We start from the raw sequence: 27,819 nt of genomic DNA on the forward strand, positions 1-27,819 counted from the left end.
CAAAGGTTTCGAAACGTCGGGAACTAAAATCTAAAATTAAACCGCGATAAAATCCGTAAAAGTAGTTTCATTTCAATGTCTAACATTCGCGTAAACCTAAGAAACCATTATTTATGTATTAAAAAAAAACGTTATTTTAATAAAAACGACGAAGGAAGTATTATTGATCGTTATGAAAACCCCTCATGTGAATCGATAATGTCGACTATAACTACTCGGAAATTATTTTCCTGGTCATCTTAAATATACGTAAATGCACAGTGACAGGTTAACATAAAAAAGTATAATCATTAGACACACATAAATTATAGTTTTATGCCCTTGAACTCAAGAACGTCGTCCTCAACTAGTATATAAAAGTACGAAATAGTATTTCCTCTTTACATAGTAAAAATCAGGGTGATTTTACTCCTTTTATGTATATAGAATGTTGAAATCGAAAATATTTTTATTTTTAACCTACTCGACCTTTGTCCGGGTGCCACTGACTATGTGTTAACCCGCCCAATCCCGCTTTAGCCTGGCGGTTCTTAACCGAAGCAATAAAACGAGTTTTGGAACGCAGCGTGGTTTTCTGAATTCAGTCGTGTAACTGTTCAATAGCTACTTTGCAAAGAAGTTGGACCTCTTGTGGCTTAATAAGTAAAAAAAAATGTTAGCTCCTCCTAGCTCCTCATTGGAAGTGACAGTCAATATTTTTTCTTTTAACATATTAACACACAAACATACACTGTGTGTTATTTTTTAATTTGTTGCCCTCATTTCAAATGAATAACGACGGTTACTTTACAAAATATATTAGCAAAACAAACAGGAAACAGAGATCAAGACTGATGACGCACAGTTTAATTAAATGTACCCAAAACGCTGCTACGGAGAAATAGGGATGTTGGGGCCACGGGGCGTTAAAAATATAAGGAAATTACGACTTTAATATCAACAACAGGTAAATCACTTTTATAGCAGAAATATACCAAGGACCAGGTGGTTTCTAGCTTAAGTTTTGAAGAGGTGACTGAAACTCATGATGGCTAACGGAGTGGTTTTAGTCAGGTAGGAATATCACACTCCGTTCGGCCGGTCCGGTCTCCGTTTCTACACCTTTTTTTCTAGAAAGAGAAATGTAGCTAGAAAACATCTCGGTTTTGCCACTTAGAGCGGTTAACAAGATATATAGATTGAATCTTTGTCTCTGAAAACTTCTCTTCGATAAAAGCTTCTTCTCTTATTGTGCTTTGATCAATGCTCAACAATCCTTGATTTGTTGATACGTGGGACGATATGTAGTATAAAGTAAGCCGTCACGCGACAACTGTAACGAATTAACATTACGCAAACAAACTTCAACAAACGCAAACACATACATCTTATTTGGATACAGTTTTATCACGTGACGGGATTGTAAAGCTCCAGGTTGGAAATAAAATAAAAGACGAAAATGAAGAACTGGCTTGTATACTTATGAAACCTAAAGACAACTCAATTCTTATTTGAGCAGTCATGTAAAAGAACTAACTACAACATTATCAACAAACACTTCGCTTTACTTCTAAAGTACTCAATTGAGGCGTTAAGATCATTGAATCGGATAGAAATAATAAGGTCGTACTTGTTAATTCAATGCATTGAGCGGTAATAATAGGTAGGAACAGTATTATTGTAGAATCATTGTCACGTGCGACCGACATTTTCTTTATGTTCATTTGACGAGTATTGTGTAGCAACGGGAATATATGACTCGCATTGAAAGCGACATGGTAAATGTCATATCGTAGTTAATAATATATAGAAGTGGAATAGACTGACTAAGCTTGTGTGCCCCATATTAAGAGAAATGATCAACAATGGGGTCGCGATGTGATATAGGTACTGTTCTTGAAAAACCGAATGTTTGTATTAGGTTTTGTCCTTTTCTTATTAAAAGCGTACTGTTCGACCGTAGACAAAGGAATGTCTCATGTCGGGATATTACAAGCTTTAATGATAATAGGATTCGGTGGATAGTAAGAAATTACATTTCTTTATAAATAATCATTATCCTAGAGTGATTTGTGATATTTGAGAGTTCTTGAGGTTGCTATCGAATTTTAAACGAAAAAATTAGCTGGCGTTGTGAAACATGCTATGATTTTTACTGACTTTTCATTTATTTTCCCATGTTCCTTAGTCCATAATAAAACCTTTTACGTTAACATCGATCCACTTCACGATTTCTGAACTGGATGTTTCTCATTTCATGATGACATGGAGCTGATCTGGTGTTGGATGAGGTAAAAAGAGATCTTCAATAAAATTTTGCTACCTTCACTTGTCTCGATAAGTATTTCGATACCCTAACAAGCTTCTCTTAAATATGAATATTTTAATTAAAACTTGCTGTTATAACTTTTTTGTTGCGAGTTATCAGTTGTGTCAATGTTATGCCGAATACATACTGAATTATACCGTTTGAGCAGCTGTTTCCCTAAGCTGGCTTAAGAATTTGGAGTTTAGAAACAATGATTCATTGTTTCAGATTTAATCCTTTTCGCTTACTTCGCCCTTTATGCGCACATGCGTTATATTAATGAGGTAAAGGGCAAAGGCAATTTTAAATGGTTTACAATGGATTGGCTCCTTCTTGCTATAAAATGGTTTAAGTTAGTTTACTTTATTGTTAAGGACATACCTTACTCACACCACATTCAAATTATAGAAAATTTTCTCATAGGTAAGTTCAGTATAGAGTGCATAAATATACTAAGGACTATGTTTATGCCTAAGATTGGGCTAAATCAAGCACTAAACTGCTATAGCTTCAATTGATACATGTTGGTAACGAGTAACGCGCGGCCACGAATATTTTAAGTCGTAGTTGCCGAAGAAACCTTACTTCGTGTGTTTCCTTATTTTGCGTTGACGATTACTGCGAAATTCAAACAATCTTGGAAAACCCAGATTGTTTCTTTAATGAAGTATCGATTGGACTTTAAAATAGAACTAGATGCACTACTTAGTTAAAAAACTATTACTTAATTTAATAGCGATAACCTTTTCCCACATTAAAGGGTAGATTTGAATTGAAAGAAACAATGATTTTTTTATAGAACTTAGGATCAACTTTGAAGTCTGCTTATTTCCGTTAAAGTTGGTTAACAGTTGGACTCGTGACTGACAGGTACAGCAGAAGGATTTGCTTGAACTCTCTGTTTCGGGTACAGTGGCGGTGGTAGCTAAGGGCGATTTTCTACGCTCTTCCTCAATTGCCTCCCAGTTTAACGCAAGTTTTAGGTCATAAAAGCAACCCTAATATTTTTAGAGCAATAGTTATTTTATGCGTGGGTATAGCTTCTACGCTTTGATGAGTGTTATCCGTGGTGTCAACCAACTCCAAATGACAATCCTGAATACTAAAAAGGTTTGAATATTGTTGCTCAATATCAAATGTTGTTTCTACCATGTTTAGGGACCAAGTTTGTGCCCTACAAAGTACATAAATATTTATACTAAGTTTAAGTTCAGTAAGAACACTCTATTTTTACCATACTCCTAGTTTCCTTGTCCTAGTCCTAAGGGTCTGAAACCTAGTGTAGTCATTCACTTCTAATAATACATATCGTGACACTCATTCATTCCGTTAAGTTAGGATTGTTCGTAATGGGTTTATCCCAATGTGACAATGAGGAACATTTTGAACTTTTGAATTACGGAAATCCATACTGTTCGGATAAATGGCGTCACTTCTGACGTAGATCATAGACGAAAGGAATAGAGCAGGAAATGTGTGAAATATTTCCTGCTATAGGCCTATGGTAGTATTTTTTATTTAAAAAAAATGTGCTCAATTATTTTAGGGATTTTAAAAAGGTTAACAATATTTGTGTATCCTTTTCTCTAAAATTTCAATTCTAAAATAAGCAAACAAATGTAAAATACAATAAAGATTACCAAACTTAATATATCACCAAAATAAATCATAAATGTGGCTGCAAAAATGCATACCAAGATTTATAGGATTATCATAAGATTGTTTTACCTTTTTTTAAGTACCTTGAGTAACGAAGCAAAAAAAACCTGTTAAAAAAGAATATTGGGCATAAAAGTCGAAAGACCATATGAATATAGGTTATTTTTTTGTTGACATAGGTATTAATTAAAAAAGAATAAAATTTCCCCTAAAATACGATAAGCCAATAACCCATATCGATATTTCAAGTTTATTGATCTCCTTTTCAGACCCAGTAAAGCCAAAGAATGATAATAAATAACGTGACACGACCCCCGTATATTGTAACAGCAGACTCAATAAAGAAAATGAACAATCACAAGAAATACAGAGTTAAAGTGATATCAAATATTCGAAGAAAATATTTTCTTCGCTGTCAGACAGGAAATTTAATTAATTAGATATGATTTCATTTTATGTCAAGTGGCATATATTGTTACAATTTATATGAATATTAAAGATCAAACAAAGTACAACGAATTCAAACTTTAATATTTCCCTTGAATAAAGATGGTTAAAATGTTATAATGTTCATGTGTATGAAATGTATTACATCCTATTAATATTATAAAAGTTTGTATGTATGGATATTTGTTCCCCTTTCCCGCAAAAACCGATGAATGGATTTTGACGAAACTTGGTACATATATAGTTTATGACCATGATTAAAACCATGATTAGTTTTTATATCGATTTTATGTTCCCTTGGGATCATTTTCAATTTGTACCGGGCGAGCTTGCAGGCAGCAGCTAGTTACATAATAAATAAAATTCTATCGTAATAATTATACGTCTACCTATTTATAATGCGCAGTTCACTTCCGCCGCTTCGATCGGACAATAACAAAGAGATATAGGATAATTTATTACAATAATTCATATTCATTTTATGCAGCTGATTAAAATAAATCTTATTTTGCATGTAATAATGCTGTTATTGAGACAGGGACCTACCATTCACTTCTTTAAGTATGATATTGTCTAGGAAGAAGCGAGATAGAAACATCTCCCTTTCACAAGTTCAGCAGTCTTGCTGTATTTAGTACTGGTAGGGACTGTAGGGAACCAGTTTAAGAAGCTTAAACAAAAAAAAAACAATATATTTATATTGGGGTAGATGTTTGCCAAAGAGTAGCACAACATAGGCTAAAAAAAAGAAAACTTTAATGATGTATGACTAGCTGTTACTCGCGGCTTCGTCCACCTGGATGTCGGATATAGCTACAAGACATTTCTTCAAGGAATTCGGATGAAAATGACATATAATGTTAATATAAGGTGTATGCTATCTGCACTCTAAATTTCATCTAGGTTTTTGGGCGTGAAGAGGTAAAAAATCCCCAACAATCTCAAACAAACAAATTAAAGGGTTTTATAGATTATACTAGCTGACCCGTCAAACGTTGTTTTTTTTAATGCCACATTATAAAAAAATAAAAACAAAAAAATTTCGTCCAAAAAGTAATATTTTTTTTTTGTGTCAGTAACCCTTATCACTTAGGGGTATGAAAAACAGATGTTAGTCGATTCTCAAACCTACTGAATACGCATATAAAATTTGGTATAAATCGGTTAAGCCGTGTCGGAGGAGTACGGTACCAACCAACATCGTACCACGGATATATATATTTTAGAAGATATTATAACTCATGATACAACTAGATCAAGTACCTCAACTTGAATCAACACATCTATAAATTAGCGTGTGGCGTTAACTCCGTGACACGTGCTGTGAATATATTATTACATCTATATTTTCCTTGTCACAAGAATGTTATGGACAGGAAGGTACATACTAACAGATCATTAGGTATTTTATATCAAACCGTTTAAACTCGATAGTTAATTATATTGTGTCACAGAACATTCTTAAGTTAATCGTATTAGTTTTATAATTTAACTCATACAAGCTTGCCAGGCTCTTAGTGTGACGTATTATTAGACGCAAGTATTTTTTTCACTTTCTAAGAAACGAGCATAGAGGTGATTTCCAGAGCTCTAAGCGCTCGGTCTTATAGCACAGGTCGATCGATAATAAGTTAAGCAATACTTAGTGCTGTCGCTCTTTAGATGGTTGACTATCTATCTATGTCATAACGAGATTCTTAATTTGTCGGAAGGCACATTATGTTGTCGATTCCGGCTGTTATTGGTACATCCCCGACAACCAGTCTTACTAAGAGTTACCGCATTATACCTATCTGGGTGGAGGAGGTCTTGAGGCATTGTTCCTTGTAAAATCCTAGAACTGACAATTCCCTTTATTTGGACAGTAAAATTGAAAACTATAAGATATACTTTTATAAAGTTTAAGAGAAGGGTTATGACACAAAGTCCCATTCAACGTAATTTGATCAATTTATGTTTGTGGGATAAAAAAAAAAACGGATCGAATAATTATTAAATTACAAAAAAAAACACATTAAAATATTGTCGCCATTTCTGTCAAAAATAAACAAAGTTTACAATTAATATACTTAGCTAAATTGAAGACCCAAAGCATGTAAATACTATTGTCAATTGTCAAAGAAACTTAGGGCCTAACTTCACCTCTAATAGTAATAGTAGGTATGCAATACTTAACGTGCCTTTCAAAACAACCTTTACAAAAACTGCAGTACTCAAAGCTAAGATCTAGATGCCTGTACAGAGCAATATTTGTGCTGGCTGGTATTAATATCGGTTAAAAGAAAGACGGGATGCTTCTGGAGCAATATCAGGCAATTTGACGGAAATTAATTGGAGCCACGTGCCTCCAGCGTCTTTCTGAAGTAGACGCTTTGTTTTTAAGAGCTAAACATGATATTAAACCAGCCATTTACTAGATAGTCGAGCTCACATGGTCTTACTTTAATCAATAGATATAATAGTTCCATTTCTCAACTTTTACTTTGACTCAATCAATATATATAAAATATAAAATCTTTCCTTTTATCCTGTGCATGTGATACGATTAGAAATTAAAAAAAAAAACGAATTTACAAACGTATAAATTTTATTACATTATTTTTATTTCGGGTTCAACCTTTAAACAATGCGGGGCTGGTATAGCAAGCGTTAATTCACCGTTTTCTGCAAATAAAACAATAAATCTATTTGTAATCAACTAATATATAGGTTACCTATAGCATTCGATATTGTAAGACAGATCTCATTGAGAAGAAAATATTGTTCCTAATAACTCATTTAAAACTGACACACACATACATAGATCTCATGTATTGTTTCGATCATATGTATTGTTTTACGTACCCTGCCTTTCCGAACCGGGGTTCAGGTTCGGGTTCAGCCTTGACGCCCATCATCATGGACACAGCCAGCAAGGCGAGCAGGAAAACCTTCGCGTAATACATCGTGATGAGAGTTGTGAGTACTTCGAGTGTCACACACGAATTGTACCTCAAAACTCCTCGTCTAGTCTTTTATATGCATCTAATTGGCATCCAGATAATTTTAGAAGGCATAATTAGCATTTTGTGCTTCATTTGTTTAACGATATGAACAATTAAATAATATCAGAAGTTTATCGGATACACTATAAAAATATTAATTAACTGGTATATGAAATAGACACGCTTTTAGAGTATGGTTGGCAGGTTTTAAAAACTAAACTTGGGACTGTGTGAAATTTGACTGAAACGACTGTTATTTTATACGACTGTTTAGAATATCAGTCAATGTGTATGTATTTTTTTTCGACACTTATTTCAAAACCAATTTTTTTAGTGCATTTAAATGATCCCTCGGAACGAGATTGGCTTGATCGATTTCGATACAGTTTTATGTGAAAAGTTTGGAATTTAACTTTTGTCTGGGATGGTTCTAAGATGTTGCGTGAAAGGCCAAAAAGATTTTTCTTGGGCTGTCGACTTTTTTTTACTGATAGGTATAGTTTTTGGTTAAAAATTTAAGTATTAACATAATAGGAGTGCCTGAGGAGGCCTGAAGTATGAAAACGAATTCGCCATTAATTTCCTTAACGGTTCCATGGATATCGAAACGGTTTTCTGTAATGATAAATGGTCTGGATTTGCAATTCAACTAAAATGGTTCCCAGCAATGAATGACCCAGAATCTGATGATGGAATGGTGGCCACAGAATTCCCATGACATGCTAACTTTGTTAAGCTTGCATAGCTACACTGTGATTGGAGCCATTTTTTTTTAAGGTGCACCTTACTTCTACTAGTCGTTACACAAAGACACGTCATGTGTATTGCTGAATTCATTTTAGGTACAATGATCAATTTATGTTTGAATCGAAAAATAAATACATACCTAGTTAAGTTTTAGCATGTATTATGTATGTTATGTTACGTAATAGGTACAAAGTATCGGTAAAAAATGACGAAGGACATTTCGCACCCATGCAGGCGTAGATCGGCGTCTCACTATCACCCACTTTGTCGCCTTTTCACGCTCAAACGGCAATTCTATCCTGACTTTATTCGTCACCATTTGTCCTAATAAAGGCGAATTTTCCAGTTTTGCAAAAAAAAGCAGTTACAGAGATTTGTTTAGAATTTCCTTTTGTATTCGTCATTTTCAATGTTAGACATAATAATTTAATCTGTCTTCTCGTCATAAACCACAGTTCAGGGAAATTTAAATACACATGAAACTTCAAACTAATATAAAGGTGAGAGTTGTGTACATGTTTTTTATTCCGTTCATCACTGGTAAGGTTAGATTTATCGAAACGGTACTGTTGACGACTTTAATATAATCTGCTTTAAAGTTTTAGAGAAAGGGCTTGTGACTCAACGACTACGCAGAATTAATACACAGATTTGACGTCACGTGTACCTAAGTTTCATTTACTGTATTTTCATCAATTTGTGTTTGTGGGACCAGGAGGAATTAAAAATTACTAATAGACATTAAAACATAGTTGCCATCGCTGCAACAGTTTTATATACGACTAATAGTTTATACTAAGTCAAGTTAATCGTCAAAGAAACCCGGGGCCCCACATAATGTTTTGCAATGCTAATACAGATACATTTCTGGAATTCTAACTTTAATTGAAAATTTGCCAATTATCCGCGGCCTAGTATTTTATAATATTTGCACAAAGGGATAAAGAGCGAGGGAGCATCATTTTCAAGATGTTAGACTAGTATCAGGAGCTTACGGACCACCGCGACGATATATTATGGTGCTGTATATTTTTATATTAAGAGTATATTTCTTAATCATATTCTAATCCGATTTTCTTTCATACTATGCATGTGAAACGAACGCAAATAAAAAAACGAATTTAAATACAAATGAGGTTTATTACATAATATTCTTTCCTGGTTCAATCTTCATATAATGTGGAGTTGGTAGTCAAAGACGTAATTCACCGTTTTCTGAAAATAAATCAATATTTCTAAGTAAAGTAATTCATTTAAATAAAGCTTAATAATTCTTAGTCACTTAGTGAAAATAAATACATACATACAAAGACATGTATGTGCGTTTCATTACTTACCCTGCCTTTCCAAACCGAGGATCAGGTTCGGATTCAGCCTTGACGCCCATCAGCATGGACACAGCCAGCAAGGCGAGCAAGAAAACCTTCGCGTAATACATCGTGATCAGAGTTGTGAGTACTTCGAGTGTTACACACGAATTGTATCTCAATACTCCACGTCTGGTCTTTTATATGCAACTAATCGGAATCTAGAATGTTTTAAGAGATAGGTACATAAGTATTCTGCTAAGTGCCTCATTTGTTTAACGATATGAACAATTAAATATGTACTATCAGAGGTTTACGGATATTTTTTTAAATATTATTCAACTGGTGTGTAAAATAGACACGTTTTTTTTTAAATCTAACAACTGTATGTGAGCGTTTACCGTACCGAGTGTACTGACTTACTTTTTTGGTACTGATAAAAACAATTTTGTCTATGTATATATTTGTTTTCTCAACCAAGCCCACGGCAGAATGGTTCTATGATAGGTGTTTTGGGGGGCGCAGGGGCGCTTCCAGGCACGATTTTTTCATTTTACTGGTATAGATTTTGGTTGGAAGTTTAAGTATTAACACAATTGTATAATTGTAATTAACAGTACAGTTAGACAGTAGTACAAAATAATTCGCCATTAGTTTCCATGACGGTTCCATGGATATCGAAACGGTTTTCTGTAACGATGAATGATCTGGATTTCTTATTCAACTCAAATAGTTCCTAGCAAGTAGTTACCCAGATTCGGATGATGGAGTGGCCAGAGAATTCCTGTCATAGCAACTTAACAACAAAGCTTACATAGCTACTGCTACTACTACTACGTTTGGAGTCATTTGGATCTTCTTAAGAAGCCCTTCTAAAAGTTTCCAAATTCCATAGTAATCAACGTATGTTTGATTGGCAAAATAAATAGCAAGTTTTAGAACTTACAAGATGCACAATTTTCAAAGTATGTGCCTCACTGTCAAGTGTCACGGATGCAAAAATCACTTTTATATTACACAGGCGCAAGTGAATGTATGTTTATCTCCTCTTATCGCTGATACAGCTGGACCTAATTAGATGATCTCTGCTATAGGGGTAGTCCATATGCAAACTTAAAATGTTGTTTTAAGCTTTTTATTAGCATAACGCGCGGGACTAAATAAGCAATTTTCCTATCCTGCCCTTTTTGTCACCGCAGAGCTACCAATCCAAGCCAACTTTTGTCATGATAAAGGCGTAATTAACTTAAAATATTTGAAGAGAGTAAATTTGGTCTATATTTTTGTTCGTCATCTTCGTCAAACTTGGGTGAGTTTTTGTTATTCCGATTACCAGTGGTACAGATGGTCTACGAAAAGATTTTTGTGTAGGCCTTTAGAGAGAATGAGAGTCTTTAGAGAGAGTAATAACTGGCTAAAAGCAAATAGGGACGCTTCTGAAGCAATAAAATTGAAATAAAGCCTATATCTCTAGCGTTTTTCTGATGTTATTGGTCAGCATTTGTTCAAATAATCAAGTAACTCAGCCTATTGCGGTATGTTGCTGGACCTAAGCCTCGCCCAATTGCGCCACAGCACCCGTTCCTATGACTTCAACATCCAATTGAATGGAACCAAGTATTTTTTTTCATCTCTCGATATTTAGGTCGTCGTTCAATCCTGGTGTATTTTTTTTTTCAGTTTTTTATATTACGCCAGTCTTTCAGTCGGATTTGCATGTTATTTTTTTATTACAATTTATAATATCTACACAAAGATACATAAAGGGTGAAAGTAAAACCGGCGATGTGAAATTGGAATTGTAGACACCCGCAAAAAATATATTGTGAACCTAATAGTTAGATCATTTTCGGTTTCAGTTCTGTGAGTAGTTTACCAAATACCAAACTATTTAGAATGCCAAATTTAATATAACACACGAGTCTTGTTCATCATGTTCTTTTTAGCATTTTCTCCTTCTCTCCGCATGTCCCTGTGCATGTGATAGGAAATAAATTGAAAAAAGAAAACGTATTTAATTTACTAGATCATTTATTTTGAGTTCGGTCCTTAAACAATGCAGTACTGGTAGTCGAACATGTTTCACTTCACCGTTTTCTGAAAAGAAATCAATAAATAAATTCAATATGTAGTCCACATTATTTTACATCATTAATCGTGTTTGTAAATCTATATTTGGCGATAACTTGTCTCATTCTCTTCAATACTTATGTATTAGGTGTTTTTTAAATCTGGGATTTTCATATAATACATGTTTCTTTACTTACCCTGCATATCCAAACCGAGGTTCAGGTTCTGGTTCAGCCTTGACGCCCATCATCATGGATACAGCCAGCAAGGCCAGCAGGAAAACCTTCGCGTAGTACATCGTGATGAGAGTTGTGAGTACTTCGAGTGTTACACACGAATTGTATCTCTATAGTCCTCGACTAGTCTTTTATACGCATCTAATCGGAATCCAGAAAGTTCTGAACGATATATTAGTATTTTGTTAAGTGTCTCATTTGTGTAACGATTTTGCCAATTAGATAATATTACAGGTTAAGTGTGCCACAAAGGTAATGTAAGTTTATCAGTTATCTGGTTACCATAACACAAGCTCTGCTTAGCTTGGGATCAGGTAACCGTGTGTGAGTTGTCCCATGATATGATATTATATATTTAATAAAATACATTAAATATAATTAGAATGTATCCGCGATGAACGTGAATGCCCCAAAAGATATTGATATATAATATTGTTGTTAAAAAACGTGATAGCACACTTCACTGTAAGGTGGCATCTATTATTACTATTCCAAAATACAATTTTGAACGCTTGAAGCTTTTACTGGCCGGGGATTTTTATATTTAAAATTTTATCTTGTTCATGGTTCTGTTAGGACCGCAGAATCTGCCACTACATCTGCATTATGAGTTTTCTCCGAAATGCAAGTGATAGGAGTGTCGTATAAAATCGTAGTAGGTACCTGTAGCAGAGTCCATGTTTCTCGAGCTTCGTTCCACAGGCAGGTTACGTTCCATGAATATTGGAAAGCGGAATGCGGAACAAACATACTATACTGGTCTACAGTGTAAACAAAAAAAAATACAGAACAAAACCACATAGTGAATTTGATGACAGATCAAACTTTATGCAAAGAATATTTTTATTTAGCTTATTAAAATTAAGGCACTCTTAGTGTTACGAGTCCGACTGGCACCTGACATTTTCGGACAATGAAAATAATATCTAGAAGCTATCAAAATAAGTAGTAATTTCGGACTTTTATGTATTTAAAATACCCTAAATACGGTTGTAAGGCAAGGACGTATTTAATAAACGATCTTTCTCGTCTTACGGTAAATATTTAATTTTATTAGGTACATCCAAAGAAAATGTGTTTTGAAAAGGTAAATGCTCAGTTGTGTATCAATTTGTTCTTAATAATCATATTTATCTGGATGTATTCGGCGAAAACGAGATGCGTAAAATCATTTCTGTAAAATGAGTTTATATGACATACTTCACTGTTTCCAACACAAGTGTGGAGTGTTTATTCAAAAGAAAAAAAATCTTTGAGGGAGTGGCTTTTGTACACGCATGAGTAACATAAAGAATGTAAAAGCTAATAGATTCAGAAGTCGTTAGATGCCGTTAGTTGTCACAAACACACGTTTTATTTCATTCCTAAAGAAGTGTGTGTTTATGAATGAAGAACAATAACAAATATTCTTATGTTCTTGGTAAAACGTAGGTACCGTAGAGTTTGCTACATATACATAGATACCGTAGTTGCTATAACCATTTACTATGGAACACATTACGGAGTCCAAATCGAGAGTCGTTTGCGCCGCGATATATGTTCCTGCCAGTCGCCGACCAAATGTTAGAAATTCATGAAAACAGCACCCAGCGAATTTATATTACGTTATCAAGCCACCCATGACTTTGCTTTTTAAAGCATCTTCGGAAAAATATTGGATTTTCGCTCCTATGACACATCTTACAGGCAGTTAAACGAGAACCTATTAGTTTACCCATTGATATATTGGGTTTTTAATATATCAATAAGTTTACTGAAATATTATTTACCGATTTTCGTTTTACCGAAAACTATTGACTTTTACTTGAAGTAAAAGTTGTTGACTTGAACTTGTCTGTGAAGCAGGTGGAATGAAGGCTCACTGTTGCGGCAAAGGCAAGCCTTTGAAACCGGCCAGCAAGACAAAAATGCATTGATAACTTCATAGTTCCAACTAACAGACTTTTTGGCTTATTTGTTTGATACCAAATAGCTGCTTGTTGGTTCCATAAAAAATAATTTCGTATGGCCAAGTCCTTTTTATATAATGAGAATTTTTACGCAACGCAATTTGTTCGAGCCCGATAATTACGGAATCGCCTCATGAAAGTTATAATGATTAAAAACGAGTCTGTTGGAATCGTGTGATACTGAGTACATTAGTCTAATATACAAGTCATTAAGTAATTCGACTATTATCACTATAAAAGGCCTGCTCATCAGTTTCGAGGTACAATTTGTGTGTCACACATCTACAAACAACATGCATTTCGCCAAACTGTTCTTATTCGTCGTCTTGGCTCTGGCCATGATCATGAGCATTCAGGCTACACCTGAACCCGCGCCTGAACCAAAGAAGATCAAGTGGGGAAAAGTCTTTGTAAGTATATTTTACAATATTTTCAACAATTATGTATGTATGTTTTAAAAAAGCACGCACGCAGGTGTCATAAGAAGTTATTTCTTGCGACACGAGGGGTGTCACATAAATTCAAATCACTTGCGAAAAGACTACACTTAGAAGTTTTTGCTGTGTCAGAAAATTGGGGCGCAATTGAAATAACATTATGTACCTACCACTTTTCTATAAATTGTTAAATTTAGTAAATTACTTTTTTTATTTCAGAAAAAGGGGATGAAAGTCGTCGGCGCTGTCGGTGACATGTTTAAGAATCGCAACAAGGACCGAACCCAGCCCCAGGACCAGCCCCAAGAATAGGCGACCAGACCAAAGATCTTGAAGCTACTCATAATTGAATGGAAAAATGAATAAACAATTGTTAAACTAAAACTGTTGTTGTGATTAATCTATGACATTACTTTGTTCGAAAATGCTGCTAGAAAATTTTTGCGAACAAAAGACAGCGATGTCAATAATTGCTTCCTTCAATTTTGCACCGATTAAATGTAGGAAAAATCCGTGTAAATTATAATTGTTTGTTGGTAGCTAGACTAGCTAGTAACACAAATACCGATCGAATCCAATCGAATTGGTTTTTCTGGACACACTTATTGTAAGGAATACATTTTATAAATATAATAATCAATACTCAGTGTCAAACAATCGCGTAGTGTACAGTGACATCGAGACACTAAGGTTCCGTACAAATAGAGTGCCGCCATACAAAGATATTTCATTAACTGGATTAGCACATTGAATAGTTTTTATCCCGATTTCATGTTACTGCGAGATTATTTCGAATTGTACGACAGAAAGAGGCGCCAAAGTGTTGCCCTTCCACCACTTTAACACTGTACACGATGTCTCGCAAACGCAACGCAACGCATTCGTTGCCGACTTAAGTCTAGAATTTAATGTATTTTATTACTCGGTAAAATACTGTAATCCTTGAGGACTATGTACTAGTTCAGTTAAATCGAATGATCTTAAACTCGACTGGGGTGTGTCGTTGTGTTGTATATCTCCCATGGCATAGACTGTAATTTCGGATTCACACTAACATGCAACGCAAGAGGAACCGCGATGCTTATCACAAGCCCAACGGTTACACACAACTCTATAAGTTCGTCTAGTTTGTCTCATATAATCATAGTCTGCCAGGTAAATAAATTTAATTAAAAATAAACTGCATCTAATATGCCGTTGGGAAATGTAACGAGGACCGCGAACTTTGATTACACCTTATATGATACAATTTTACCGTTTACTCGTCATCTATATGTTTGCTGAAAGACATCGACTACTGAAAATAGGCTTCGATTAATGACTGTCACAATACTCGGTCCTGAGCTGCCCTTATCCAGCGGTGTCCCGAGTACCTTTTATAACCCGACTATAATGTCTTCATTCACTATGCTACACTATCATGTACCGTAGGCCATCCATGCATGTATAAATGTGAGTTTCTTTTCCTATAACTACTTCTTTTATGTCTAGATTGTGCATGTGCAAAGTATTATTAGAATCGGTAGCTAAAGTAATAAGTTAATAGTAAGATTTGAAATGTAGACCCGATTACTCAGACAGTAAAATGTCCTCTTTTTATAGTTTCTTACCCAAAAGGTTAACACGGAAACATGTTACTACGGTTCCGCTGTCTGTTAGCCGGCTGCATTTCATGAGCCGTGATTTCTAGAAACTATAATTTTCACTGATGAAGTATTTCTGTTGCCACTATGAGAACAAACGAAAAATTAAATCGGGTGTAGGCAACCGCGCCGTCTCGTTTCTAGACATGCAACTGCCTTTCTTTACTTTAAAAGGTAGGTTTTAGATTGCAATCGACATTTTTTCATGCGACCTTTGGATCTACAACACCTTTTTCAGTTCCTCTGAAGTTGCTTATGTTACTTAATTTAAAATTAAATTCAGGAAGATCAATCATATGAAGCCTATTCACAGATTATTTCCTTGTTTGTTCAACATTTTCCTTGCAGAATGTTACTCGTACTTGATAACTACCTCATGCCTGATCGTACAAAACTACAAAACTCGTTCTTTAACGAACTTGAAAAATGAATTTAAACTTAATTCAGTATCCAGTTAGGTCCGGTTCTGAGTATAATTAATTAGGTAATTGCAAACACATTAGTCTAATTTAAAAGTCATTAAGCTATTCGTATATTGGTACTATAAAAGCTCTACCCAGCAGGGTCGAGGTACAATTCCTGTGTCTCTCGCAGTAACACATCTACAAACAACATGCAATTCTTCAAACTCTTCTTCTTCGTCGTCTTGGCCCTGACCATGATCATGGGCACTCAGGCTACTCCTGAACCCGCACCTGAACCAAAGATCAAGTGGGGAAAGATTATTGTGAGTATGCTCTCTAACTTTATTCTAAGGATTTTCAGCTTTCTTTAAAATAATTAGTATACCCTTACATTTTTGCGTTTAAAATGATTCAAATTCTAATATTTTTATTTTGTTTTCAGAAAACCGGTCTCAAAGTCGCCAGTAAGGTCCACGACATGATCAAGGATCATACATCATCAGACTAGGGGAGTATGGAGTGGAACTTATGAACTTACTTATGTTTGAACATGGAGTGATCAATAAATGATTGTAAATAAAAGTTCTTGTTATCATTAATCTTCGTGTATATGTAGTTTTAGCATTAAAATATGTTTTGAGCACTAGCTGTCCCGGCGAACTACGTACCGCCATAATATAAAGCTGAAGAAAATACCAAAATTCTTGTTTCTTGTAACTTTTTCCTATTTTATCAACGTTTAAACCTCCCCTGAACTTTCACGAATACTTAAAAACTAAAATAAGCCAAATCGGTTTTGCCGTTTTCAAGTTTTAGTGAGACTTACGAACAACAATTCATTTTTATCATAGAAAAAAAAGAAGATAGAATAAGATATCTAATATATAAAATTCCCGTGTCACGATGTTAGTTACCGTACTCCTCGGAAACGGTACGACCGATTCTTATGAAATTTTGTATACATATTGGGTAGGTCTGAGAATAGAACAACATCTATTTTTCATACCCCTAAGTGACAAGGGTTGCCCACACGAAAAAAATATATTTTATTTTTTGGACGAAAATGTTTGTTTTTATCTTTTTTATAATGTGGCATTAAAAATACATACAACTAGCGTTCTCAAAAAATAAGACATGTAAAAGTGATGATATATCCTACTTACAGAATAAATGATTTCATGGTGCAGGGCATTGTTTCTAACTTGTTCAGTGTGGTTTTACATACTATCACATTCATCGCAAGTAGGTAAATCTTGCGTTTGGTCTGGTGTTCTGCGAGGTGTACCTTAGAGTACCGTAAGTAAATGTTTGCAGGACACGTACAAGTCTATAAGTTTATTTTTCAGTGTTATTAGCACGCAGCCATTAAGCTGCTCTGTTCAATTTCTGGAGAAGTGTTAAATTATTGTGAAACGCTACTAGTGTTTTGTCAAATCTTATTAAAATAGTTTTTCCATTGCGATTTTTTATATTTACATTAGGATTGTTTGCTTTTGATTGTACTAAAATTATTTCCCCACAAAATTGATATCATATTTACTTCACAAACTGTTGTATTTATGTCATTTATCATCAATTTAGGCTTGGGAATCCTTCACAGGTAGATTCAAATTTTTACCGACTAAACCTTGCCACCGCGTAATATAGCTGGTAAAGCATCGTCTATGTTTGCGATTTCACAATCTTACAGGTAAAGTGATAACAAAAGTGGGGTCTGTCATGACCAGGTCGACGACCCGAGAATCCGACTCAAGACAAAGTCCAAAGACAAACTCCTACAATGGGTTAAATTGCTTCTGATATCTTCTAAAATCTATCAGGGTTGGCTGAGCACAATGTTTCGCACTTGCCTCATAGAGATGTCAGCAAGGTCCAGGAAACATGAGGACTGTGGCCAGTCAGGCGGATTGTCCGAAAGTGCTAGCGATCCCGGTTCACAAAGGGATGAAAGGGAAACATGGGCGGGTATTAGTTGTTACACAACACACAACTTTGCACCCGGCGCACTGTTTATGAGCGACAATGATTGTTCATGTTTCCATGGCAACAAAATCAACACATACATATTATGCATTTTTAACCAATTGCAAAAAAAGGAGCAGGTTATCAATTCGACTGCATTTTTTTTACCATTGCGTTTACTCCAGAGAAAAAGTAGACGTTGTCAAGTAGGTATACTTAAGCTATGCAGCAATGATGTAAGCTACAAAACTGTGGAATAATGTCTTCAAGCTGTAGCTTTCCCGTAGCTCATAACCGAATTCGATACCACATTTAATTATTATTTAATACACGTGATTTACTCGTACTATCCGGTTTTGCTTATCAGTAAATACCTGTTTGGTAATGTAATTTATAAATTCGTTAATTTGATTTGCTTTTTCAACTAAATGTGCCTGTTCAGTAGCATCGGCCATATAAATATAATTTAAGTGTCGTTCGATGTACTAGCAAGCGTGATGGATATTCATATGACAATATTTGGAATCCAGATTTCCTAGCGTAAATGTCTATCAATCAACGTTTACTATTACTTACGTACGTGACATATTATAATATAAAAAATAAATAAAAACTGTATGTATCTGAATTGAACTGATTTCCATAGAGTAGATAACATATTTTAAACTATAGTTGCAAACTATTTCCGTTTTACTGCTTGCTAACTACTAACATCAACGTCATCAAATTTTTATGGAAGCTTTAATTTCAGAAAACATTTAAGGCTTGAAAAGACATATAAAGGCTACAAATTCATTGCGTGTACAATTTGCTCAGTGTGTACGATACATTGGATCCCCAAACAAGGCACAAAGAAAACTACATTTGCAAACAAAACTTGTAACCCATCGAATTTATAGCCGTAACGAGCTTAATCGTTACCTACATCATTTGAGAAAACGTTGATTGTCTTGTTATCATGGTTAAGATTATACAGCCTGGTGATGGACGGATAGTCGTACAGTCAGCCAGACATTGGTGCCTCAGTTACAGAGTTCTGTTTTAACGCTTCAGAATCCTCAAAAATGATTTCATGATAATCACGTTTCTAATCTATACTAATGTAATAAAGCTGAAGAGTTAAGAGTTTGTTTGTTTGTGGAACATGGAATCGCTAATTGAAAAATTATTTTTGTGTTGAATAGACCATTTATCAAAGAAGGCTAAAGGCTATATAACATCATGCTGCGACGAAGATACAATGGAAAATGTGAAAAAAAACGGCGAAAATTATTTATGTTTGAGAGCTTCCGTTGCGTGCGCTGCAAAAACGGTTCAAGATCTTCTAACCAAGTGGACGCAGTGGCGGGCAACAGCTAGTTATTGGTATATAACTATGGACCATGTTGCCTGAAAATAAAATAAAAATTGAATTGAATAATGAAAAGCTTCTTTTCTTCCACTCTTCCTCTGTATATCTTCTTTAAGTATGAGTATCATTGTATTCTTATATTCTAATTCTGGAACATAGAGCCATAACATAAAATTAAGCGATATATATGTACTTGGACCAGTTTAATTTAAAATAATTTAATTTAAAACTTGTCAAAAATCAAAAATTTAATTTAATACTTGTCAAAAAAACCAAGTCTCGCAACTCAGTTGTTCTGCGGTAAAAAGTTGTGAGATCCATGTAATACCAAGTCTTACCAGTTGCTTAACTTCGGTGATCGGTCGAGAACCGGTGTATTCAACGTTGGCGAATGCTCTACCAATTTTTCTATTCAGTTGGTTAAATAATTTCTGCTCGTATTTATCTTCCCGGTACACGCCTACAACCGACAGGAAAACAGATAAGGTCAGGTACACTAAGTAGAAAAAATAGTACATATGGGAGAAAAAGAGGAAAGCAAAATGAACTCCATTGTATAAAACTCTACTTACCCTGGCTGCTCTATACCGAGCTACTTGCACACTCATCATTATGGCCAAAGCCAGGAAGGAACACACAGAAGAACAGTTTTAACAATGCTCAATTTAATTATTGATAGGGCAATAGAGTTTCTAACTTGGAAAATATGAGCAACAAGCTTCTTGAGTCGTAGAAGAAAAGAACAATAAAGAAAGAATACAACAAAAATAATTATTTAAAATATTTACTTGTTACTATTATTAAGTCCATAAAAAGTAAGTAATAGCTAGCAAAAAGCCAACGACACGCGGTATTCCCAGGCGGTCACCCATCCAAGTACTAACCGCGCCCGATGTTGCTTAACTTCGGTGATCGGACGAGAACCGGTGTATTCAACGTGGTATGGACGTTGGCGACTGCTGGATCGAATTTTCTGTTTGGTTGGGTGAATTCTTATAAATTCTTATTTCTTATATTAGCTACAATAATCAGTAACTCACATCATTCAAAAAACTGTTATCTAGGATTACATGATTTCAGTGTAGTTGACTTTATATATAACAATACAGAAATACTAAGAACTGAACCTAAAATAAGTAAATATAAGTTAAAAGTTAAGCTGAAGGGCTTCATGCTTAGCGAAGCTGACCCTAGTACTAGTGAGATGTAGTAACATAGATAGATATAAGTATATATAATATTATATAAATATATAGTATAATATGTCTTTAACAAAAGTTTTAAGTGTTAAATAATAAGCATAATGTTGCGATTTGTGTTTTATTTAGTGACTGACCAGAAATAAAATAGAGTTGTATATTATTTTTTTATTTCAAATCAACGCTGTCAGCGCATATTTTGGCACAGAATAATATTTTAGGCCTCAAACAAAATTGAAATAAGGGTAATTATTATACACCAACTGCTCGTGTTGTCGCTTGTCGCAGTTTCTTTTTTACGGTAACACACTAGTCCACGGTAGAGTCCATAAATAATAACTTCCGAAAGGATTTATCTACGATTTCCCGCAATTTCCCCTTTTCTTTCCCCTCTAGACGCTAATTTCCCCTTAAAAGGGGAATTTCCCCTCAATGTGGAAACACTGAGCGTGAGTAATGCGTTACTAAATATAGTTTAGGGAAATGAAAGAGACAGATAAATAAAAGAAAGAGAGACTAGATAACAGGGTGATGCTATTGGTGTATGCGTGTATTACTAATAATAGCAGTTGATACACTGAAACTATTTCAGACGTTCAGTCGCCAACGTCCATACCACGTTGAATACACCGGTTCTCGTCCGATCACCGAAGTTAAGCAACATCGGGCGCGGTTAGTACTTGGATGGGTGACCGCCTGGGAATACCGCGTGTCGTTGGCTTTTTGTCACTCGCATTTAATATGAGCATTAATTTTATTAACATCGTTTTATTATACTTAACAAAAAATGGATCCCAGCTGATCTCTTTTATTAATTCCCATATCACTTTGCAATAATAATTATTCTCCAATTTTAAAAACTCTTTTGCCTTATCAAAAATTAATTTACTGCATTTATCAATTTATTGCTATCATCCACAAAAAAAATATGAAGAATTTCATTTTTAAAGTTGTGAAATCAGAAAGGTGGCGGAAATGTAATATAATCAGAAAAAAAAGCGTTAATTAAGTTCAATACTTTAATCAGTAGTTAATTTTACAGTGGAGCGGAAACTGGAACAGACCTAGACGAGGGCCTGCCGTCGTTCTCATCCCGCCACACGCCGATAACCGACTGTAAAACAGATAAAACAATACTTATTATACATACATTGTCACTAACACTAAATAGAAGGCATTGTACTTTAAAAATTACTTCGAAATTAACTCTTTTGTATCAAATTGTACATACCCGAGCTGCTCTGCGCCGCGCTGCTTGCACGCTCATCATCATGGCCAACGCCAGGAACACAAAGATGAACAGTTTTGAACAATGCATCTTGAATGGAAATGTTCTTCTACTGAATGTGACTCTTGGTCTGGTCTTTTATACAGAGCTAACGAATTAGTTAATGGTCAAATCTATTACACTAATGTATTAATAATAATAAGTAATGTTCAAGACTGATGGCTCTGCCCTAATCACATTGAAAACAAAGGAATACGCAAACCTTCGTCACCTGTAGAGCAAGATGGTGCACTAACTACCGTACAGCGGGATTTCACTAGCACAAATACAAATTACTCTTACTCTCTTCGAATAATAATAAAATTCACTATAAGACACTATTAGAGACTGGACGTATTAAGACGGAAAGTCACTTAAGTAGAGACTGAATAAATTAATAACCGACTTGGTATTACATGGATCTCACAACTTTTTACCGCAGAACTACTGAGTTGCGAGACTTGGTTTTTTGACAAGTATTGTTTTTGATGGGATTTCTTTTTCAGCTTTGACCCTACGTTATGCCCGATACTGTCAGAAATAATGTTAAAGAAAATGAGCCTTGCTTCATTGATATTCTTCGTGACGGATACTGGGAGCAGCCGTGATCGTTTCTAGCCTAAAATCAAAGTATAATACAAAGTGTGTTATTCTTAATAAAATAAAAATACCTATATTAACTTTAAGCACCTATCTAAACAATTTTTCTATGTTTAAAGAAAATTACTATCAAAGTAAGAAATTTCAGCTGTATGTCGCGGGGGGGTTTATAAACAAACAAATCACATGCACAAGACACCCAGACTCAGAACAAGCATGCGCGGATTACACAAATGCTTGTCCCTTCGCGGGTGGTGTGGTGACCTTAACCACTCGGCTATCCGTACATCTTTGAAATAAACCTAATTCTTTTATTATTATTTGAAGAGAGTAAGAGTAATTTGTATTTGTGCTCGTGAAATCCCGCTGTACGGTAGTTAGTGCACCATCTTGCTCTACAGGTGACGAAGGTTTGAGTATTCCTTTTTTTTCAATATGATTAGGGCAGAGCCATCAGTCTTGAACATTACTTATTATTATTAATACATTAGTGTAATAGATTTGACCATTAACTAAATCGTTAGCTCTGTATAAAAGACCCGACCAAGAGTCACATTCACTAGAAGAACATTTCCATTCAAGATGCATTGTTCAAAACTGTTCATCTTTGTGTTCCTGGCGTTGGCCATGATGATGAGTGTACAAGCAGCACAACGCAGAGCTGCTCGGGTATGTACAGTTTGATACTAAAGAGTTAATTTCGAAGTAATTTTTAAAGTACAATGCCTTCTATTTAGTGTTAGTGACAATGTATGTATAATAAGTATTGTTTTATCTGTTTTACAGTCGGTTATCGGCGTGTGGCGGGATGAGAACGACGGCAGGCCCTCGTCTAGGTCTGTTCCAGTTTCCGCTCCACTGTAAAATTAACTACTGATTAAAGTATTGAACTTAATGAACGCTTCTTTTTCTGATTATTTTACATTTCCGCCACCTTTCTTATTTCACAACTTTCCAAATGAAATCAAAAATGAAATTCTTCATTTTTTTTGTGGGTTATAGCAATAAATTGATAAATGCAGTAAATTAATTTTTGATAAGGCAATAGAGTTTTGAAAATTGGAGAATATTATTATTGCAAAGTGATATGGGAATTAATAAAAGAGATCAGTTGGGACCCATTTTTTGTTAAGTATAATAGAATGAAGTTAATAAAATTAATGCTCATGTTAAATGAAAGTGGCAAAAAGCCAACGACACGCGGTATTCCCAGGCGGTCACCCATCCAAGTACTAACCGCGCCCGATGTTGCTTAACTTCGGTGATCGGACGAGAACCGGTGTATTCAACGTGGTATGGACGTTGGCGTCTACTCTACATTTTTTTCTGTTCAGTTGCTGGAAATACTCATAAATTCTGTAACGCTAGTCATTTGTAATACAAGAGACTTCTTATCTTTTATGTACATCGTTTAATAGCGACGAAAGTGGAACTGTATGATTACTTAAAATCTACAACGTCGCAGCTGAGAGCCGTTCCGCGTTACTAAATATGTTAGGGGGAATGAAAGAAACAGATATATAAATGAAAGAGAGACAAGATAACTGAGCGATTCTGTTGCTGTATGTGTGTATTATACGAACTCTAAAGGTTGAATAAGTAAAGCTATTTTGGTAAAGCTGCCGCCAACGTCCATACCACGTTGAATACACCGGTTCTCGTCCGATCACCGAAGTTAAGCAACATCGGGCGCGGTTAGTACTTGGATGGGTGACCGCCTGGGAATACCGCGTGTCGTTGGCTTTTTACAATTTTTATTTGCTGTCATGAATTATTTTGTAGTAGCACCAGATAGGCCCTTACCGAACAGTAAACTTTAAAAGTTACTTTCCGAAAGGGTAAAAACAGAACTAAATTCCTGTCTGGCCGTATGTCCGGGTAAAACCGTGGTATTTCGTTTTACCTAGAGGGATGAAATTTTCACACAGATAATATACATTTATGTGGTCACTATAATAACATTTATTTAGACTGAATAATGAGTTGAAGATACGGTCACTATTTTGATGGGTGAATTTTTGTCGACATTGGCGACTGCTCTGCAAAATTTTCTCTTCAGTTAGTAAAATAGCTTATAAATTCTTATTTCTTGCAACAGCTAATAATCAGCAATATCACTCTTAGTGGATATTAGCTGCACTCTCGGGCCCGATTCTGCTACATACAATGGCCGATGAATGAATGGCAATAGGATTAAATTTGAAACTAATTACTTTCTCTGTTACATTTTGCAACATAATAATTGGAAATAAATTGTATTGACCGTTAGTGTTCCACCCAGTACCGAACGTCCAATTATTGCGATGGAAAATGCTTACTAAGCCTGTCTGTTGATACTGTAAAGCTATTTTGATATAACCGTCGCCAACGTCCATACCACGTTGAATACACCGGTTCTCGTCCGATCACCGAAGTTAAGCAACATCGGGCGCGTTTAGTACTTGGATGGGTGACCGCCTGGGAATACCGCGTGTCGTTGGCTTTTTGCCAGTTTTATTTGCTGTCCAGATAGTGCCAGATAGGCACCAACAGTCAAGTCAATCTAAAGCCTTTGTTCCTTAGATTGACTTGGACTTGAAGGGTAGAAACGGAACTTTATTTCTTTCTCTTCGTTCGTCTGTTACCAGGGTATTGTCTCATGAACCGTGCTAACTAGGTGGATGAATATAATGTTCTCAGATGATATATTTCTATTGCCGTTAAAGCAATAAATAATCAGAATGAATAATGATGATGACCAGTTTTTATTCAATTTTTTAAAGTTGCGTCACTAGCATAATCAACATCAGGCTGCTAATGAAAGACAATATTTAGCAAAAGGGACGTTTATGAGATAATTTCAAATCATATTTAAGCTGGAGTGGAATAATAATAAGGATCGGGCCTGTCGTCGTTGTCTTCCCGCCACACGCCGATAACCGACTGGAAAACGACAAAAAATATACATTATTGTAGGGAACACTAAGTAGACATAATAATATTGTACTGTAAGAAGAATAAAGAGCAGAGAAATTAATAATTTTGTTTGAACTCTACACACCCGGGCTGATCTCTGCCGCGATGCTTGCGCGCTCATCATCATGGCCAACGCCAGGAAGACAAAGATGAACAGTTTTGAACAATGTATCTTGAATGGAAATGTTCTTGTAGTAAATGTGACTCTTGGTCGGGTCTTTTATACAGAGCTCACAAATTAGTTAATAGATATATCTTTTACACTAATACTTTAATAATAATAGATCTACTCCACTTTTATTCAAAGTTATTCTTAATCTTTTCCTCTTTTACACAGCTTCTCTCGGATATGTTGCGCCGTTTTTCATATCCAGGCTAAGAAAGCGCAAAGCAAGCGGTGATTGGTGAGATGTGATTATTCTGCTAGGCTCTGCTATAATCGCGGGTTTAATTGAATGACCCATGCATACTCATTTTTAAACTCTATTCCATTCCATCGCAAGAAAATTTTGCGCATCTGGTAAAACGCAGCCTTAATTAGGTACCTACACTTTATTTCAAAACAATGGGAAATGCGATGGTGGTTTGCTTATTGTTACTGGATTGAAACTGATAATGTCAAAATGCATTTTCTTAATGTTACTTTCAATTAAACAAATTTTTTGGACTGTATAAAAGACTGGAACCGATGTTAATTTGAATAGTTTTAAGTAAGTCGTATTTTCGAAGATACATTGTTTCTTTATCAGAATGTATTTCTGGACACTAATTTTGTTAGTCGTTTTGGCTTCAAATTTAAAGGAGGGTATTAAATACGCACCGGAACCCATTAAATGGTACCCCTAATAGGTAAGTCCCTATTTTACGATACCTACATTATTTTTAATAAGTGATTATTTAAAATTATTTGTTTATGTTTTGTCGGTTTTAACACATGTATTTCGTTTTCAGAATCCAGTAAAAGGCGGAACACATGCTTAAGAAGACACATAATGGTTTACTATCAGTGCAAAGTTAAAATTCTAAAATAAATAATGTATTAACTATCAAAGTTTGTTTGCTTCAGCTTACAAGGATGAAACATCGGGTACCAAAGAAAATGAAAAGTGACGTTCTTAATCTTAAAAATAAGATACTTTCTTAATAAAATCCGGCTTTAAAAATACTCCTGCTAATCCCAGAGTAAAAGAAAACGCTTAAAAACTAATTTAATGTGTTTAACCAACATGAAAAGATAGAAGTTACAAGAGAACTGAAGAGGCAGAGTTTTACTTAGAGAAAAAAACCGAATGCTAAAACAAAAAGCCAACGACACGCGGTATTCCCAGGCGGTCACCCATCCAAGTACTAACCGCGCCCGATGTTGCTTAACTTCGGTGATCGGACGAGAACCGGTGTATTCAACGTGGTATGGACGTTGGCGACTGCTCTACAATTTTATCTGTTCATTTCCTGAAAACACTATAAATTCTTCTTGCTAACACTTGCTAAAGATAAAATCTGTTATCTATGAGAACATGGTTTCAGTGTAATTAACTTTTAGGTATCAATGATTTAAAACCGTACAATAATAATCTGAACGACGAACTTTTATGTTTGGGTCGACTAAAAAAACCTACAAGGTCACAGCTGTTAGGAGTGTGCGTGACGCGGTGTTGAATCTTTAGGGAGAATTAAAGAGGCAGACATATAAATGAAAGAGAGACAAGATAACGGAGTGATTCTATTGGTGTATGTATGTATTATACAGTTGATAGAGCACAGCTATTTTAGTTCGCTGAATGCCAACGTCCATACCACGTTGAATACACCGGTTCTCGTCCGATCACCGAAGTTAAGCAACATCGGGCGCGGTTAGTACTTGGATGGGTGACCGCCTGGGAATACCGCGTGTCATTGGCTTTTTGTTTTTGTATTCTATTTTTTTTTCGTCTTGAACAAACTAGTGTGAGATAGAAGTTGACAGCTGAGTATACTTCACCGCAATAATATATTATGACAGGTTTCAGAACCACTAAACTACAAAACAAAAAACGTTTTTGCTCGCTATAGTTCTTCTGAAAGGTTTCTTAAGCTCTAATGTTACTTAGTCTTTTTAAATAGCTTCTTATTCATGAAAATAACTCTTATAATTCCTTATTTTAAAGGTCAGGAACATTGCTGTTCATTTTCTCTATAACCCAATACCTTCTCGTTTCGCAGCTGTAGCAAGTAAGCTATAAGCTTATACTGTGTATATAAAAAAGATACATAGTAGTTATAGTAAATCATTTTTTGTTATATGCCGTCTGTCTTCCGCCGTCTCTCTGAAAACA

The 27,819-nt window shown here is 35.1% G+C and overlaps 2 long non-coding RNA genes and 7 other non-coding genes across 9 annotated transcripts; 4 read left to right on the plus strand and 5 right to left on the minus strand.

The window, feature by feature from the left end:
- Positions 1 to 9,275: 9,275 nt before the first annotated feature.
- Positions 9,276 to 9,615, minus strand: LOC113497869. Its single transcript, XR_003400939.1, has 2 exons — positions 9,462 to 9,615; positions 9,276 to 9,339 (listed from the first exon to the last, which is right to left on the minus strand). It is a non-coding gene; the product is annotated as an uncharacterized LOC113497869 (long non-coding RNA).
- Positions 9,616 to 11,457: 1,842 nt separating this feature from the next.
- Positions 11,458 to 11,757, minus strand: LOC113498142. Its single transcript, XR_003400961.1, has 2 exons — positions 11,699 to 11,757; positions 11,458 to 11,528 (listed from the first exon to the last, which is right to left on the minus strand). It is a non-coding gene; the product is annotated as an uncharacterized LOC113498142 (long non-coding RNA).
- Positions 11,758 to 20,318: 8,561 nt separating this feature from the next.
- On the minus strand, positions 20,319 to 20,437 carry LOC113498385. Its single transcript, XR_003401004.1, has one exon. It is a non-coding gene; the product is annotated as a 5S ribosomal RNA (ribosomal RNA).
- An 847-nt stretch (positions 20,438 to 21,284) lies between these two features.
- Positions 21,285 to 21,403, plus strand: LOC113498397. The gene has a single exon (XR_003401015.1). It is a non-coding gene; the product is annotated as a 5S ribosomal RNA (ribosomal RNA).
- A 2,334-nt stretch (positions 21,404 to 23,737) lies between these two features.
- On the minus strand, positions 23,738 to 23,856 carry LOC113498401. Its single transcript, XR_003401019.1, has one exon. It is a non-coding gene; the product is annotated as a 5S ribosomal RNA (ribosomal RNA).
- Positions 23,857 to 24,173: 317 nt separating this feature from the next.
- Positions 24,174 to 24,292, plus strand: LOC113498402. Its single transcript, XR_003401020.1, has one exon. It is a non-coding gene; the product is annotated as a 5S ribosomal RNA (ribosomal RNA).
- A 620-nt stretch (positions 24,293 to 24,912) lies between these two features.
- On the plus strand, positions 24,913 to 25,031 carry LOC113498392. Its single transcript, XR_003401010.1, has one exon. It is a non-coding gene; the product is annotated as a 5S ribosomal RNA (ribosomal RNA).
- Positions 25,032 to 26,807: 1,776 nt separating this feature from the next.
- Positions 26,808 to 26,926, minus strand: LOC113498375. Its single transcript, XR_003400994.1, has one exon. It is a non-coding gene; the product is annotated as a 5S ribosomal RNA (ribosomal RNA).
- A 361-nt stretch (positions 26,927 to 27,287) lies between these two features.
- Positions 27,288 to 27,406, plus strand: LOC113498394. Its single transcript, XR_003401012.1, has one exon. It is a non-coding gene; the product is annotated as a 5S ribosomal RNA (ribosomal RNA).
- The last annotated feature ends 413 nt before the right edge of the window (positions 27,407 to 27,819 follow it).

This window comes from Trichoplusia ni, chromosome 10, assembly GCF_003590095.1.
Source record: "Trichoplusia ni isolate ovarian cell line Hi5 chromosome 10, tn1, whole genome shotgun sequence".
NCBI lineage: Eukaryota > Metazoa > Arthropoda > Insecta > Lepidoptera > Noctuidae > Trichoplusia > Trichoplusia ni.